The sequence below is a fragment of the Tenrec ecaudatus genome, chromosome Y, assembly GCF_050624435.1.
Source record: "Tenrec ecaudatus isolate mTenEca1 chromosome Y, mTenEca1.hap1, whole genome shotgun sequence".
In the NCBI taxonomy this organism is placed as follows: Eukaryota; Metazoa; Chordata; class Mammalia; order Afrosoricida; family Tenrecidae; genus Tenrec; species Tenrec ecaudatus.
Genome location: NC_134549.1, coordinates 5,492,409 through 5,510,006, shown reverse-complemented (window position 1 = coordinate 5,510,006; position 17,598 = coordinate 5,492,409).

Below are 17,598 nucleotides of genomic sequence, written 5' to 3'. Positions count from 1 at the left end.
CAGACACACACACAAACACAGTTGTTGTTTTTTTAATTAACATGTGTGGATTCTGAGATAGAAATCTTTAGGGGAACCTACAGACATCCTCATCTTTCACCTAAGGAGTGGCTAGTGGATTGGAACAGCAAACTATATCATTAACAATGCAAGGTTTATCCAAAAGCACCATCAGAACTCACTAAACCACACCCATTATTTACATATGCTTGTGGGGGCTTTTAAATGAGCTGTGGTTGCATTGTGGGTTGTGTCTTTGACTGTGATGCAAAATGTCAGCAGTTCTACCATGCACTCTGAGAGAGAAAGAAGGGACTTTGTACTCCAGTAAAGAGTTAGTCTCAGAAACTCACGGGGGCAGCTCTACCCTGCCTTATAGTGTCTGTGAGTATCAGCACTGACCCAATGGAAGTGAGTTTGGTTTAAGTTGCAAAGGCACAGATGGCAGAGGCCATATGGTCCTCAGAGGCTAAGATAATTAATGACTGGTCCTCTATAGGAAAAGCTTTCCAATTCTCGTTCTAAATGCATCACTTTCAATCCTTATAAAGACCCACATGTAGATATAGAATCTTCACTTTACAAACAAGGAACATGCTTGTGGATGTTCACTAAATTGCTCAAGTCCCTCAGCTCCACAGTAGGTGAGCCAGTCATATTCACACTCAGGCAATTTGAGTCTAGTACCCGTGTCCTACCCATTGGTCAGACACCATCTCTCAACCCAAACTAGAGTCTACCCACACATCTCTGTGCATGGTGTGAATGACCAAAATATCTACTTTGCTCATCAGCCACTAAAACCCCTAGATCCTATCTATTCTCACCTCATTAGTTCTTCGGATCTCTTTCAAGTCCACTCTAAAGAGGGCCTGTAAGCCAAGTTGCTTCCATTAAAAGCAACTGCTCTGCAAGCAACATCCACATCAGACACGGAGGTAGCAACTACTGGGTCAGTTCTAGCCAGGGGTTTCTAAAAATTCACACACACACACACACTCACACACACACACACACACAATCTTGATCTTAGGCTGAAGTATCTGAGAGTAGAGGTCCCTGGAGTTGCTGCCCTGGCTATGAAAATCTCAAGACCACCCTCCCATTTCTCTTTCTGGATAGGCAAGGAGGGAGAAAGGTGGCATGCTCTGTGGTCACAGAACTAGACTAGGTTTAAATCTAAAGCAGGCAGGCTAAAGATATATGTGGATGATGGCAATGATTCCAACAGGTCTGGGCACACAGATTGCTGATCTGTGATTACACTTGATTTGATCAAAGCAACTTGAGTCCCAGTTATTAACCCAGAGCTTAGATTAGATGCACATTGTAGACTACAGATCCCATCAATAAATATGAAATCATAACTAGAAGGCAAATGTCTGATTTTTAATTTATATGCATATTAAATGTAACCTTGGGAAATCCACATAATCCAGCCTGAGAGTTACAAGGCAGTGACTGGAAACCCAGTTTCTTCTAGTGCAGGTATTTGTTAGGGACAATATCACGGGTTCAAGGGACCCTGGCAGGGCAGTGATTACATGTTGGGTAACACTTTCTGTCTTATATTTTTTAAATCATTTTATTGGGAGCACTTACAGATATTATAAAAGTCCACAATTTAATTAGAACAAGCATAAATGTATAATTGCTACCACCACAGTTTCAAAACATTTTCTTCTTGAGCTATTTGATATCAGCTCCCCTTTATCTTTTTCTCCCCCACCCTATGTCCCAAGAATACTTCTTATTATATTATATATTATTACATATACTAATATATAAATTATTTATATTATTATTTTGCTGTATCTTACATCATCCAATGTGTCTGTTCACCTGAAGTTCTGTTATTCATCCCCTGAGAATGTCACTGATTTATACTTATAAAAATTAACAAATATTTCTATGTTTTACTATTAAAATATTATGGCCAACTGCATACCCACTATTGTAATGAAGATGAGCAATTTCTATTATCCTATAAAATACCCCTGGCCCCTAGCAAGTACTCTTATAAATTATGTTCCTAACGTATTGCCTTCTCCAGAAAGTCACATAAATGGAGTAGTACAGTATGAGTGTTTTGAATCTGATTTATTTCACTTACCGTAAAATTCTTGAGGTCCTTAAACATTTCTGGGGCATTAACATTTCTTTCTTTGTTTTCCTCTTATTTTACTGGGCGGCTCTTACATCTCTTAATACAATCCGTACATTCATCCAGTGTGTCAAGCACATTTGCACATATCCTGGCATCATCATTTTCATATCATTGTCTTCCCACTTGAGCCCCTGATATGAGCTCCTCATATAATACCATGAAGTTACAGTCTCAGATTGTACCTCTATCCTGTGCTATAGGACAGGAGTCAAATTGACTCAAGTGCAGTGAACTTGAGTTTTGATCCACCAATCCCCCACATCCCACAGCACCCTACTCTTACCCATTCCAACTATTCCTGGAAGGTCCCCAAAGCACTGGGGTTTGTGGCAGCCCACCTTGAGTATCACCACCCCCATTAGAATGGTGGGAAAACAGGCTCCAGAAGGAGAGTGAATTCAGAAGAAGCCTGTCTCGCAATGCCAATGGCACAGCTTTGCTCAGACCTATGTGAAAAGCAAGTCTCAGCGCTGGTTACTATCTTTCAGCCAGGAATGTGTCTGTGGTGGGGATGAAATTTTTCTGCTGACTTCACCTTTGCCAGCTTTGTTCTAGCTCTTTGCAATGGGAAGGAGGGAGGAGAGACAGCTCTACAGACACAAGTAGAAAGCCTACACAGACCTTCTCCAACCTCCTACATGCCACACCCCTCTCTTCCCAGGAGATACTGGGGAAGAAAAGGCTCAGTAATGAGAACTGTGAGGAAAGCTGATCCTAGACTTTACTGCTGCTACCCTATAAACAGAAGAAACTCCCAGCCAGGACTAAGTGCAAAACCCTCTGGGCTACTTGGTCACTGTGTGAACTTGGCCAAGTCACTTAACCTCTCTGACCCCTTACGTCATTGTGTGGTTTTTGTTGTCAGACAGCATTGAATTGGTTGTGACTCATAGTCACCTCTGGACAAAGCACTGCCAGAGCCAAGTCATCCTCATCACTGTTGCTATATGTAAGCCATTGTATCCATCACTGGGTTCATCCATTTCATTGATAATCGTCCTCTTTTTCAGAAACTCTATACTTTACCAAACATATGGTCTGTCTCCAAAGACTGGTCTCTTCTGGCAACATGTGCAAGGTACATGTGACAAAGCCTCATTATCCTTGTTTCTAAGGAGTATGCTGCTCTACTGCTTCCTAGAGAGAAATGTTCATGCTTTCAGCACTCCATGATTTATTCAATATTCTTCACCAAGTCCATAATTTAAAGACATTCATTCTATGTCCTGAGGATTTCTATTCCCCTACATAGATTAGTCCTGGGAATCCACAGGGGAAGTTGTAACCAGTCCTGAGAGTATACAGTAGTCATGGTCCAGTATTTGCAAGTGAACGAAGCCTCTGGTGTAGGCAAATGACCCCAGAGTCTGTTGTGTAGTGTGGGCAATGGCAATATCTCTTTAATGGGGTTGCTGTGAAGTTTAAGTGAGGCCACAGAAGAGCACCTGGTGCTTCACACATTGTAAGTGGTCTAAAAAAGCAGTGTATTACTTCTAGAACATTGCTTCCACTTACCATAGCTCCTCTCCAGCCAAACACAAGTTCAACTCTCAAACCCACACTCAATTATGCCTACAGTCTGCAGCTCCAGGCTTACTTTCCCTGACCTCCTGGTGATCCATCAGCTGTACGCCTGACCCTGTACTCCACCGCATCCCAGTTGAAATCTTGGTGAATTTGCCCCTTCAGGGAGCTTTGCCCAGAGCCCCAGTTCCAAACCTCCCCATCCTGCTCATAGAGAAGCCAGCTCCAGCTCTAGCCTGACGCATCGTCCTACAACCTGCCCCATACCTGGGTATACTTCCCACTCTGAAGTGCATATCACTTTCTGCAGAGCTATGGCATGGCAGATATGCCCTGGAGACTGCCAGTCCTAGAGCCCGGCTCACATAGTGGATGGTTGTTGGGATGCTCGGTCAGTGGTTAAAAACACCAGGCATTCCACAGCGGAATGATGATTACAGTCTTGGAACTCACGTTGTCCTATAGGGTGACTTTATCCTGGCATAGACTCCATGACAGTGAGTTTCAGTTCTTAGGGGACACTGTGTATTTTGCAGACACTGAGGACCTGTTCCCTGTTCTTTTGATGTCACCACCCCAATTTTTTTTTTCTGGGAGTGATCCTCTCCCAGGTGCATTATTATGGTTCATGGCCACTGAACTTCTTCGGGCCCAAAGTAGGCACATGCCTAATGTCTTGGCCGGGTCTGGAATCTGAGTCCAGCAAGATATGAATAAAATGGCTGGGGACCAGCCATTCTTTGGATCTCACAGGCTTGGAAAAGATCTTCCTAGAAAGATCTGAAGAGTGAGTCTGTCCCTGTGTTTTCCAAACCATTCTCTCAACACCCCTTTCAGATGCTTGGAGCTTCTTTCTAATCAATCTATTTCTGAAGAAGTTTCCCAGAGCCAGATCCCATTGCATGGGGAAAAGAATGCTGACTCTGAACCCCACATCACATACACACAAGTACTCACAACCAGAACTGCAGTCATGGGCTCTGAATCCCATCAGAGTGTTCAGTGAATGGTCTTCAGAAAGAGCTCTATACTCTCAATGAAGACTCACTTGCCAGCAAGTGAGGTGACAAGGCTGAATCCTTGTCAGCCATCCTGTTGTCAGCCATCAAGGAATCTAAGGGGCCTGCAAGCCATGTGGGGGTGGTGCCTTTTCTCAGAAACCCACAGAGGTAAGTTCTACGTTGCCCGGTAAATGGCTATATTCTGGACCAACTCAACAGTGGTAAGTTTGTTTTGGTTTTGTTTTGAGAGGCTCCTTAAATTACCTTGGCCCAAGCTGTCTGCCCCCTCCCTCTCCTGTTATCACTCTTCCTACCCCTCTGGTGCCCTGCCATGCCCTTGCTGTCTACAACCTCCTCAGCACAGTGCAGCACAGATGGAATGACTCCTGGGCTCCACTCTGTCTGTACTTCCCAAACTGGCCTCTCCTCAGGCCATCCTCAGTGCTGCCACTCAACTATGTCCTGTCAGCCCCATCATAAGATCTTTGAAAGTGCTCTTTCCTAGAACTTGGACCTCCTCCCCACGACATTCTCCTGCTTCATTCCACTCTGGTCTCTTCCCACTCTCAGTAAAGTCTCCTCCCATAAAAATAAACCCCTTACTCTGTCTGCTCTTTGAGAATGTCTCCACCAGAAACTGTTACGTGTTTACTAGTTACTGGCTTTACCCAGCCACATTGGCCACTTCAGGAGAGCAAGAAATTGATTTGCTGTGCAGCACTGAAACACCAGCACCAAAACACTGAGCACATGACCCTGGGTCACCGTGACATCAACTCTGACTCAGGGCCACCCATGTGTGCCAGAGTAGAACTGTGAGCCAAGGAGAGTCAGGAGCTGACTTTTCAGAAGCAGATCACCAGGCCTTCCCACTCAGGCACTTCTGAGTGGAGCTGAAACACCAATGTTTTCACTAGTAGATCACCACTCAAGAGTTTTTGGGCACCTAGAGATGTCTGGTACAGCAGGTACCCATAAAGTGTGGACAACTAAAGGAAGGGAAGGACAAATGCCTCAACTTCTCCACCCAAAGAAAATTCAATTCATTCTGAAATATTGCTTTTGAGAACAAACCGTGAGGTATGGTGCTCAAAAGATTGCCTTTAAAACCTGGATTACTAGGTTCACATTCTGGCTTTATTCTGATCCAATCTTCAAATAGCATCTACTTGCAGGACTCAGTTTCTTCACTGAAAAATGACTAAAGAGAACCACCACTACAATGGGCTGCTGGCGGAATTGTATGCATTTCCACTAGCACAGTGATGAGGCAGGTGGGGCCAGGCCTGCCACTGTCCCTGGAATTCAATGCTTACATTTATAATTGCTCTCTTACAGAAAGTTACTGGTCATGAACAGAAAGAACATGTGAGATCAGAGACCCTGGTGAGAGCAGCTTCACCAGCACAAGTTTTCTAACCCAAGGTAAGAGAGGGCTAAGCCTGGACTGTTGACTCAAGAGGCTGCCTAGGGGCTTCAACTTGTACCATTGACATAAATAAGAGTGTCAGGGAAAGTAGCAGCTTACCCAATGCATTGTGCCCACCAGCCATTATTCTACTTGCAGACAAGCCACAAAATCAAACTGGCCCTTCTAGAGAGGCCCAGGTTCAGGGGTAATGCTTCCCAAACCCAGTGCCCAGTCTGCCCCGGCTCTCTTCAGAGGCCCTGGAAGAATCAGCTTAGCTTCATCAGTTTCACACAAATGACCACTTCATACATTTCAGTCACTATATCATCCAAGATCTGAGGAAATTATAGTAATTTTCTCAAGAGGTTAAGCTGCTTGAACTTTGGTCTACAACCTCAGTGTGACTCAATTCCTTGGAAGATATAAATGGCCTCTGGGATGATCTCTGCCTGTCAGAGAGAGTACAGAGAAGTGACATAAGGTCAAGATAGCACCGTCTCTGTGACATCCATGAGCCAGGTGCTGCCCTCAAACATATTCCATTTCTTGGGAGCTATAAAGGAAGTCTTGGTGGTTAAAGGGTGCAGTCCTACACTTCTGTACAGGAGACCAGGGTTTGATTCCTGACCAATGCCCCACCTGTGTCCTGGATCTGCCAGTGGAGCCTTGCTCAGACTATGATGCTGAGCGGGTTTCTGGGGAGCATCAGGCCAGACGCCCCTCGGTGGCCTAGCTGCTGGCAGCAGCAGGGAAGGGGCCACAGCCTTGCCAGGCCCAGGGGCGGGGCGCCCCAGCACTGGGAAGCTGGTGGTGAAGGTTGGCGGGGAGGGCGTCCTGCGAGGGGCAGGGGGTGCGCTACGGCTTCCCATCTCTGCGCCCCTTCCTTGGGGTGGGAGGGGCGCTAAGGTGGCAGGAATGAAGCCTGAAGAGGGACTGGGCCACAAGGGCTAGGGGCCACAGCAGGGAGCATCCCTGCTCCAGTGCTCCTGCAGATCACTGTGGAGCCTGGAAGGGGGCCTCTACAGGGCCACGGAGACCACGCCTCCGGGGGAGGGGTGGCGGCAGCTCCCCCTCCCCTCGCTGCCTCCCACGCTCACCCCGCCCCCTCCCCGCGGGCCCCTCCTCCGGCCCCCCGGGGTGTGCGCAACCCCCCTCCAGCACCCGCTTGTGGGCGTGTTGGAAGCCCTGAGGCATTGCCTCCTTCAGCCTGGCCCCGCCTCTATGTCCATCTACCCTTTGTGGCTGCTCTCTGGGCTCCGGACCCCTGGCGTCCCCCCCTTCCCCCCAAACATGGCAAGCGATTTCAAACCTGGAGACCTCCTCATCTTCGCCAAGATGAAAGGCTATCCTCATTGGCCAGCTCCAGTAGATGACGTTCCTGAGGGGGCTGTCAAGCCACCCACAAACAAACTACCCATTATCTTTTTTCAGGGGAACATCAGACTAAGATGGGCTAGGAGAAAAGGCCTGGTGACCTAAGACTGAAGAGTTGTGAATCACTACTGTTTATTCCCCAATGTATGTGGGGATGATGACAGTTTAGGCACTTCTGGGGTTAGCTCCACAATAAGGGAACCGTGGTGACCACGTGGCTCACAAGTTGGGCTGCTTAGTGCAGGGTCAGCAGTTCAAATCCACCTGCCCCTCTGAGGAGAAAAGACACTTTCCACCCCAGTTACAATCTCAGAAAACCACTGGGGCTGTTCTACACTGTCCCACGGTGGTTGCTGGTAGGTGGAACCAACTCAATAGCCAGGAGACAAGGGTTGAAGCAGGATGATGTCTTTGGGGCAGGGCTCCAGGAAACCTCACTGCTGAGGTGAAATCTAAGCTGAAAACTGAAAGCAATGATGAGACCTTGTCCAGGGTCTCAGCCTCCACCTCTGTCAAATGGGTATCATTATTATACGTACTTCATAAGGTTAAGAGACCAGAGGTGCAGTAATTATTGGTCTGTGGTTCAAAACAAACCTATAGCACAGGGTAGAACCAACCACTCCCGTAAGTTTTCAAGAATGTAACTGTTTACGTCAGTAGGCAGATCCATCTTTCTCCCGAGGAGTGACTGGTGGTCTCAAATTATGAATCCCAGGCCCAAACCACCTATTCATCTATTAAAATGTGGCTCTGAGGTCATACAGAGCCAGAATTACCAAGTGGAGTTGATGAATGGTTGGCGTCCAATGGGGAAAAGCAGTGAAAAGGGCTATAAGAGTTCACAGAGACAGCATTGAGAAGAGGGTCCAGGCAGAGACCAGGCCCCTGTAACACTAACCCCTCCAGGTCTCCTCAGGGCTGGGGTCTACCTTTATGAGCCTTTGCTCTCTGGAGAAACCAACACTTCTCTCTGCATCTATCAGAGTCTAGGATAAAACAACACACTACTAGGAGAAATTGTTGCCAACAAGTTGAATCCATGAGTCCAAAGGGAACCCAGGTGCAAACGGTATGCAATGGTGGATAATTTGGAAGCAGATGCCAGGTCAGTGGTCTAAGGCATCCCTGGATGGATGTGAATCTCTAGCCTTTGGCTTATCAGCTGAGTGCTTAACTGCTTATTACCTAGGAATTACTGCAAAGAGGAAAGAATTTTCTAAATTGACTTCTAGTCCCTTGGCCTGAAATCAGATGCCCATCCATCTAAGCTTTACTGAGGGTCAACCAGGCACTAGACTACAGGATATCTTGTCCTCAGTGAAAAGAACCTGATGGAGAGCCAAGTATTTCTTTTTTAGGTGTCTGGGAGGTACAGTTTGCCTCTGACTACTAAGCTAAAGTTTGACAGTTCAAAACCACCCATAGTCCTGGAAGTAAGCCTGGAGTTCTTTTTGCATCAATATTACCGCCAAGAAAAGCCAATTAATCCTTTCTAGTCTTTAACTGTTGCAGTCACTGTGTGCCAGAATAAGCTACATCAATGGGTGTTTTTGACTTTTTAACTGTATTTTGATTTGGGGAAAATTTACAGAGCATATTGGCTTAGAAGAGTTCAAGCATATTTTGATTTGTGAGATCATTTGCAGTCCCCACATCAAAATAACACTATTACCACTGCCTCCTTGTGAATCCTGCATCCCTTCTTCTCAGGTTCCCCTCCCTTGCTGCCTACCAAGCTTTACCCCTGGGGAGACACAGCCCTTTGGATCATGCTTTACTGGTGGTAATGCCTTGGTGTTCTTATTAACATCATAGATCTGAGAATTATGTCTAGGTGGTGGTGGTGGTGGTGGTGTGGAGTTCAGTTCCAGGCTCAAGAGATGTATAAGAACCACAGTGTGGAAAGGCTATCCCTTTTTATTTGACCAGGGAGCCTGGTAGTTTGCATGAGTGTGTGCTTTCTTCTACACTTTTCTTCCCCTCTCTCTAGGACCTCCTTTTGTCACAGCTTTCCAAGTTAGCTGGTAGCAGTGGCAGCTGGTCTTAGGACTGTGGAGCTGGTGCTCATGTTGCCCAGCAGTCCTTTGGACAAAGTGTTTCCATGAGTTCGTTCTCTCTCTCTCTCTCTCTCTCTCTCTCTCTCTCTCTCTCTCTCTCTCTCTCTCTCTCTCTCTCTCTCTTTCTCTCTCTCTCTGTAGCTTTTATGCTCCAGATGAGAAGCCAGTAGCTGCACCAATGGCTGCATAAGCTTTTGGGTTTTGTGGTGGCTGTGGAACTGTCCTCTGTGCACAAGAGGATACAATTAAGGGCACTAGATGCCAGTAGCACCCACCGCTTAGTCAGGACACCCAGACAGTTCTCCCTAGATTGCCAGATGTCCATGGTGGGATCCAAATTTGCCAAGTAGAAACCAGTACACAAGATATTAAAGCAAGGAGCTAGTCCGATGATATTTCTTCCCCAGTTCAAGCCCCTTCTGCTGCCCTTGAGCTTCAGCACAATGGAGTTGCCACACTACAAGCTCCCAGGGCTGATGGGAAAGGTTCTGTGGCTCAGAACCCCAATGTGGCTCTGCCTTGATATCTTCCTCCATCTCACGCACACACACCCAAATCACCAATGTCTGTTTCACTTGGCCCTCAAGCAGTTGCAAAGTATAGGTTATTGCTGCGTCAGGTGACCTTCTGGCCTCCTCTTCTTTTCTCGCCTGGTCCTTCTTTCTTTCCAGCCCTTTCTCTGCTTGGTTTATATGAGTTTACAGAGTCCATTACACTGTAATTCTCCAGGAAGCCAATCTTGCTTGTCCCTCCCCACATGCTAGCCATGCATTTGGCCCCAAAGAATCCCATACCTGTAGCCGTGTTAGATCTGACACAGCATTTGGAAGGCAGGCCCAGGCCCAGCACCCCATTTTTTACAAAGTAAAGCTGCAATAGAGCAAGTGTTCTCAGTCTCCTAGAGAACGGCATCTACACACCTGCTCCCCAAAGTTTCGTTAATTGCTAGTGTCCCCTGGTTCTAATACAGCAACCCTCTGCCTTTCCTCTCTCTGAAGAGAGGGATGCAGGCCCAGACCGGATCTGACTCATTTGCTGAACATCCTCTCTTAAATGCACAAATAAAATAATAGTTCTGTCCATTTTCTCCTTCTGTGCCCCTCCTTCATTCCAGGCTCTGTCAGCCTCCCAGTTGAATATTCCCATTTAGTCCTAACCACAACTAGGGCTGCATCGGGGTAGGTCCATGTGGTTTCTCCTTGGGCATGTCTTGCAGGAAGTCAGACTTGCATGCTGAAGCTGCGAACTGCTAAGGCAGCTGCACCCTGGTCCAACCATCACAAAACAAGGGACCCGAGAACTTGAAAGGTGATGCTTACTAAGCCATTTATCCCTCCGCCCTTCAATTAATCCCACATGTGTTTATCAGCCAGGTTAGCACAATAAACTAATGCAGAGCCCAACCAGAGAACTGTCAGCATTCTTCCACTGACTTTGAACCCATGTGACTCTGCACCCAACAGCTTCTGATCTTCCTGCATCCTGCTTCACCTTTTTGTGTCATTGGGCTGCAGCTTTGTGAGTCTGAAGAGTGCCCCAGCTTTCATTATAACAAGGGACTTAAGTGGGACTGGGCAGGGCTGTCTTCTTGATATAAAATTACTTCTTGATATAAAGCTCTTTCTCATACATTTGAGTGTTGCTGCTTTTGCTTCTCTAAACAGCCCAGCCTAACGTACATAGCAACCCTATGTGTAAGAGAACAAAACACTGCCAAGTCCTGCGGCACCTTCCTTCTGGTAATCATTGTGTCAATCCATCCCGTTGATGGCCATCCTCTTTTCCTCTGACTCTCCCTTTACCAAGCTTGTTGTCTTTTCCAAGAGGCTGCTGCTCTTTTCTGATGACACATCCAAAGTTCGTTGGACCAAGTTTCACCATCCTCACTTCTAAGGAACAGGCTGATTGTACTTCTTCCAAGACAGAACTGTATACTTTTCTGGCAGTTCACCTACAACCAAAACCTGCCTGGCATCAAGTTGATTCTAACTCACAGCAACCCTAAAGGACACGGTAGAAGTGTCCCTGTGAGTCCCCTAGACTGTTACTGCTGACAGGAGTAGAAAGCCTCATCTTTCACATGTGGAGTGGCCGGTGTTTTAAAAGACTGACTTTGCAGTTCACAGGGCACTGGGTAACCCATCACACCACCAGGGCTCTTTCAATTTTCTTCGCCAACACCTTAATGGAAATGCATCAATGCTTCTCTGGCTTGCTTATTCATTGTTCAGCTTTCACATGCACAGGGGCTTGGATATGAGGGTTGATACAAGGGCTCCTCTCCCACCCTCCCAGCAATCTTCTACTCTCAGAACTGTGGGCGAACCAGTGGTGGGATCTAGCCAGTTGTCAACAGTTCAGCAAAACCAATACCTAGTTTTTTAGTGAGGTTAGTGAACTGGTGGTTAAAGTTGCACTTGAACTCAGGATTCTCTAAGGTGGGCAGCTGGGCACCCGGGCAGCCACCCAATGTGGAAATCATAAATATGCATCCCTTTTTTTCTTTTTTAACAGTGCTCTGAACAACAGCATATTCTCAGGAGACATAGTGATGTTCATTCTGTCCACAGCTATAAAAATTAGAAGGAACTATGCTTGCAATATTTTTTATTTTTTATTTATTAAACCTCACTTTGCTTTTAATGTAATACTACATCTCCCCCCCCAACCTGTTGTTTCTCCAGAAAGTAAAGCATAAAACGTAAAAGAAAGAAAGTGCCAAACAACCATTGTGTGACATGTCACCATTCTTTTCCGTTTTCATTATGCCCAATTCCCACAAAGTACTATGTGTGAATTATGCAATTCCTGATCGTGTTCAAAGGGCTAGAAATACTGTCAGAACTATTGCTATTAGATCGAAAAGGTAGTTTACAAAGATGAACATAAAGTATGCAGAGAGGGCAATTCGCCCAGCTATTTCTAATCTATCAAACCAAAATGACTATTGTCTAATTGGTCTACCTCTAAAGGAAGGAATCCTACTCCTGCTACTTCCTAAGGATAAATCAAACAGCCCATAGTGTTGCATGCAAGTAAATACTATTACAAGTGAAGACAGTATGGGTGTGTCTCAGATACGTTACATTGTTTTGTTTTGGAGCATTATTTAAATTTTTCATTAATATCTTAAGACTCTTCCCTTTAACATAGCGTAGTTTTATGGACCTCTTTTAGTGGTCTTAGCATTGACTGTGCCAAATAATAAGCTACCTTTAGGTCTTCTTTCTTTTTGGGGGGCATCTAATGATCATTAGGGCACAAGCCGGTTGTTAACGTATCTGAATCGCACCCCTGCATAGAACCTCTGAGGAGGCGTTTTCCATTTCAGTCGGAGACATGGTCTCCAGGAAAAGGCACACTGAGTTCCCGTGTCCTAACTCTTAGAGTTGCTGAAAGAGGTCCCCCACGGAAAACCTCCGCCCCCAGAGTCACCCCAACGCTGGGAGGCTCAAAGAAGAGACCCCCGCACAAGATGAGAATACAGCTCCAAGGATGATCTAGCCCCATCTCCAGTTACCCTCACCCCAACCCGCCCCGCACATACCCTTCAAGGGCCAGGTTCAAGCCTTTCATTGAAGAAACATGGCTGGGGTTTACTGAACAGCAAGAGCGAAAATGAAAAAGCTCTCCCACTGAGAAGTGGGGCTTACCAGAAGTCAGCCCTTTCGGAAAGCTGAGAAGTTGCTCACAGACAGTCTCACCGGCCACACGTGGCTAACAACTGCCGCAAAGAGAGGTCCTTGGGGAAGGGGATCTCGGCCGGAACTTCTCTCCACCCGCCTCGCGCTGCAGTCTCCGCCTCGTGGGGCCCAGGAAGGTCCCGCCCAGGGAGTACCTGCGGAACCAGGAAATGGAACACTTTCCCCACCTCCACTTCCTCTCTCCGGCGCCCTCTATCGGAGAAGCCCATGCCTTTCACCACGCCCAGCGGCCCAGGCCGGAAACTGAAAGGGCCCTGCTCGGCCTTTCTCCTCGCGGGCAAAAAGGAGTATCTTGCGCCTGGTGAAGAAGCAGAAAGCACTGGCCCACACACAATGGCGGACCCCTACTCAACCAGGAAAAGGGAACGCTAGTGGGTGCTACTGTTAAGTGCTCAGATAGTTGCCAAATCCTCTGCCAGTGAAAGCAAGCTCTGGGAACTTACTTTCACAAAGCTGACAGCTGAGAAAAACCTGTGGGGACAGGTCTGTTCCGTCACATAAGGTCGGGGTGGTGGGGGCGGTGGGGGACATTCTGGGAGGCAAAGGCGACCTGATGGCTCCTAGCACCTTTGTGAAGAACTGTCACCAGATGTTGGGAGCACTCCGTGTCTGACACTGTTTTCTATAACTCTGATTCTCACAGTATCCCATGTGGGAGTTGCCTCTATCATTCCCAAGTGACAGCTGAGAACTCTGAGGTGCAGTTTGTCTCTGGAGTCGGATCCGCTGAGGTTTCAACTCTGCCCCTTACTGATTGCTAGCCTGAGCCAAGGCAACAGATGCATTTTCACCCTGCTCAACTGGTTTTTGAAATGGAGACGAGCCTCTCTCCCTCATGGGTTGCCTGTGATATTGATGATGTGAGGCGCCATTGAGTCACTTTTGATTCACAGGGAGCCCCAGTGCCAGAGTTTCACTGCCCCTTAAGGTTTTGCAAACTTTACAGAAGCAGAAGCCTGGGCAGTTCTCCCTCCAAGGCCCTGGGTGGGCTTGAAAGCCCCACCCTGAGGATACTGCTAAGCTCCTGAGGATACTGCTGAGCACACCGCTAAGGCTCCTAGCATTGTGCTTAGTCCAGAGGCAACACTCAGTGTTCACTTTAGATTGCATCTATTCCACAACACACGTTTTCATACCCCTGATATCTCCATGTGTCTTACAAGGGATGACATGTCACAGTCTCTTTGGTGGGTGGCCCTAGGGCACAAATGCCACTGCCTATGCAAGAATAAACCTTGTCAAAAAGTGTAACTATAGCAGTCCCTTCCATGTCTGAGTAAGTATAGCTCTTTCAATAAAAATGAAATAGGTTGCGGTTCGACAAGAAAGCATTGTGTCTCACTCTCATTGACAGTCTCTTTTTATTAAGGGTACATAACTTAATGTTTTGTCTTGCTGTTGATGGACTCTTTGTTTGGAGGAAATGCCATGCAGGTTCCTTACCACAAGCCTGGCTTCTCCGAGGCAGAGATTTTGGATCATCAGCCTCTGCTACTTCCTAAAGTTCTGTGAGACAGTAGACAGCCCTGCTTTTGCCATATGACTGGAGAGTGTCTCCCCAAACTCACTGTTATGGGACTTCTTGTGGCATGTGGGGCCCAGGGCCAAAGCGCCCTTTGCAAGGACAAATCTTAAGAAGTTCCACATGTTCCTCTCTGCCATAAAGACAAGCACTGGGCTGCTGCTGGGGTCGGGAGAACCAGAGAGATGTGAAGCCTGCCCTGAACCCCACCCAGAGCCTGAAGCAGAGCCACCACAGCCATTCCAGTCACCTGTCAGAAAAAGGAACAATGGCTTGGAGTTGTAAATTATTGGAAGTGTTTACTTGTTTGTAGACATTCACTTAGTGTTGCTACTATTTGTTGTTGTTCTTGTTGTCAGCTGCTACCATGTTGACTCTGATTCCGGAGAGCCCTATATGGAAATGCATAAGACACTGCTTGATTCTGCATTCCTCACACAATCACCAGCCTATGCAAAGGGCCAATTCATCTTGCACAGGATCTCACATGCCCTCCCAGACCTGGATGTCATCAAACATGATATTCTCTAGCCATGGATCCTGCCTGCAGAGGTCCACGTTCAGTGTGCCAGTCAATGTTCTGTTGTGATCTTTAAGGTTTGCATGAATTGATTGTGAAAGTAGATCACCAAGCCTTTGCTCCTAGTATGACTTGGTCATACCCAAGCATCCGGGTAGCATGAAAATCATCTCAGTATGAAGGAAAGATGGTTGAGGGATGAACACAGGAGCACAACAGCAACAGATAATGACCTCATTTAATGACCAGTGCCTAGAATGTGAGGACAATCACTTATGTGCCTAGCTGTCCCCCATCCCTAGACTGGGCTCTGCATGTGCAGGGTACAGAGGGTACTCAGAAGGAGCACAGAGGCAAAAGGTAGGCTTTGGAATCAACAGGTGTGACTTCAGGTCTGACTTCTGCTTCTCAAATTCTGGCTGACATTGGCCAGTCATCTGGCATTCCTCATCCTTCATTCCTCACCTGTGCAATGGGGATTCTGAACAGGGGGAATGATAGGAATTGAATACCTCACACTAATGGGAACTCCAGGCAAAGTGCCACCACCTGTCTTTGGTATTTGTGATGGGATACATGGCTGAATCCCCTGCCACAGTATTGCATACCCTAGGCATTTTAAGTGGACTTCAGATGTTCTTGTACATACCAGCGGAGAGCAAACAGGGTGGTAGTCCCCCTGGGACTGAAGGCCAGGAGCCTGGAGAGTCTGTCTCCAAACTGCTTCTGGCACCCAAAGCTACCAGGGACTCCCTTTCTCAGGGCTCTTCTTAGTCTGTCTGCCATCCAGATTACCAGGCTCATAGTTGGCGACCTCAGTTCCCTACATAATTTTCCACCCAAATTACTCCCAGTGAAAAGACAAGGGCCGAGAAATGGGTCCATAGCGCTTCCCATAGGAAAGGGGCAAGAATGTAGGCCTCACACAGCTGTTACCCCAGAGAGGAACAGCCAATGAAGCCTCCTGATCATTCTGAACTTCAAAGCTGGCTTGGTGTGCCCCAAGAACCATGATGCAAAGGGTGTGTGACGGTTCTTCGGACTGGTGTTTCTGAGAGTGATGTAGGATTGAATTCCTGAATTTGGCCAACTTTAAATGTGGAGCTAAACATCTGTGGACACAGAAACAATTATGCCTGACCTTGCAGGGCCTGTCCCTGGCATGCCCGGAGCTTCTCCTGTCATCCATTGTTTGTCTGAAGGAGCTGACTGATGAGAAGATGGCTTCAGGGTGGGCTGCGGGGCATGTAGGTACCCAAGGAACCTCAAGGAATGAGAGGTGGAACCTTGCAGCTGAGAAGCTTGTAAGCATTTCTCTTGGATGCCAGTGAAGAAAGGAGGCTTCAGGTTTCACCTGGTGAGAATCCTTAAGGAGTAGGCAAAAATCAGGGCATGTAGAATTCGGCATGTGATCCTGGTTGAAGCTCCAGCTCTCACCTTCAAGGAAGGTGGGGATGTTGCCAGGGGCTGCACCAATGAGCAAGGTTCTGGCATCTTCCCTCCACAGGGGCAAAGATTCTGCAGTGCCCAGTGATGTGGGGACCACCACAGGCTGTCCAGTATTGCAGAGTCAACACACTGAAATTGTGCAGGATTTATGGGATGGTAGAGCAGGGTGAGAGGGAATGTCTTGAGGTGCCCTTACCTGGTGACTCCCATTTGGTGCCGGGGCCCAGGAATGGGAGTGGCAAAGGTCCCTCACCCAGCCCCCTAGAAAGCTCCAGGCCAGGCCTTCAGAAGGCCCCAAGGTTCTGTCCCAGGCACGCTTTGCACTTTCATCCTGGAACTGCCCAGAATGCCTACTTGGGCCTTCATGGGCTGCAGCGCCTGCTTTCGCACTCTCAGGGCATCCATGAGGGCCAGTCCTGAACCTCTGGCACGTTCACCCCACCACATCACCAAGGTGAGTGAGGCAGCATCTGGGTTGGGCTCTTTGTTAGTGGAAGGATGTAAGCACAGGGGCTTTCCAATTGGCCCTTTAGAATGAAGGAGTCCAGGACACTTGTGGGAGATGCCCCCTTGTAAATAGTAGCATGTCGGCATTGGCAGAATGAGCACCCACTGAGGTGAAGCTGTAGAAACAGATGCCCTGGGAGGCCACCTTTGACCTCCTGTTCCTACAGGTCAGTAGAGGCTGGAAGAAGAATTTGTGGTGCAAGCTGAGCACATCATGAAGTCACAGGGGCTTTTGGAAGAAATGGATTGGGAGGGAGGTTCAGAAGAGCATTCTAAACCCCTTCCCCAGACTTAGCCTCAGCCCCAGAAGGAGTTGCTGCCATGACTGGGTGCTACCTGCACCCAGCACTCCTTGGAGG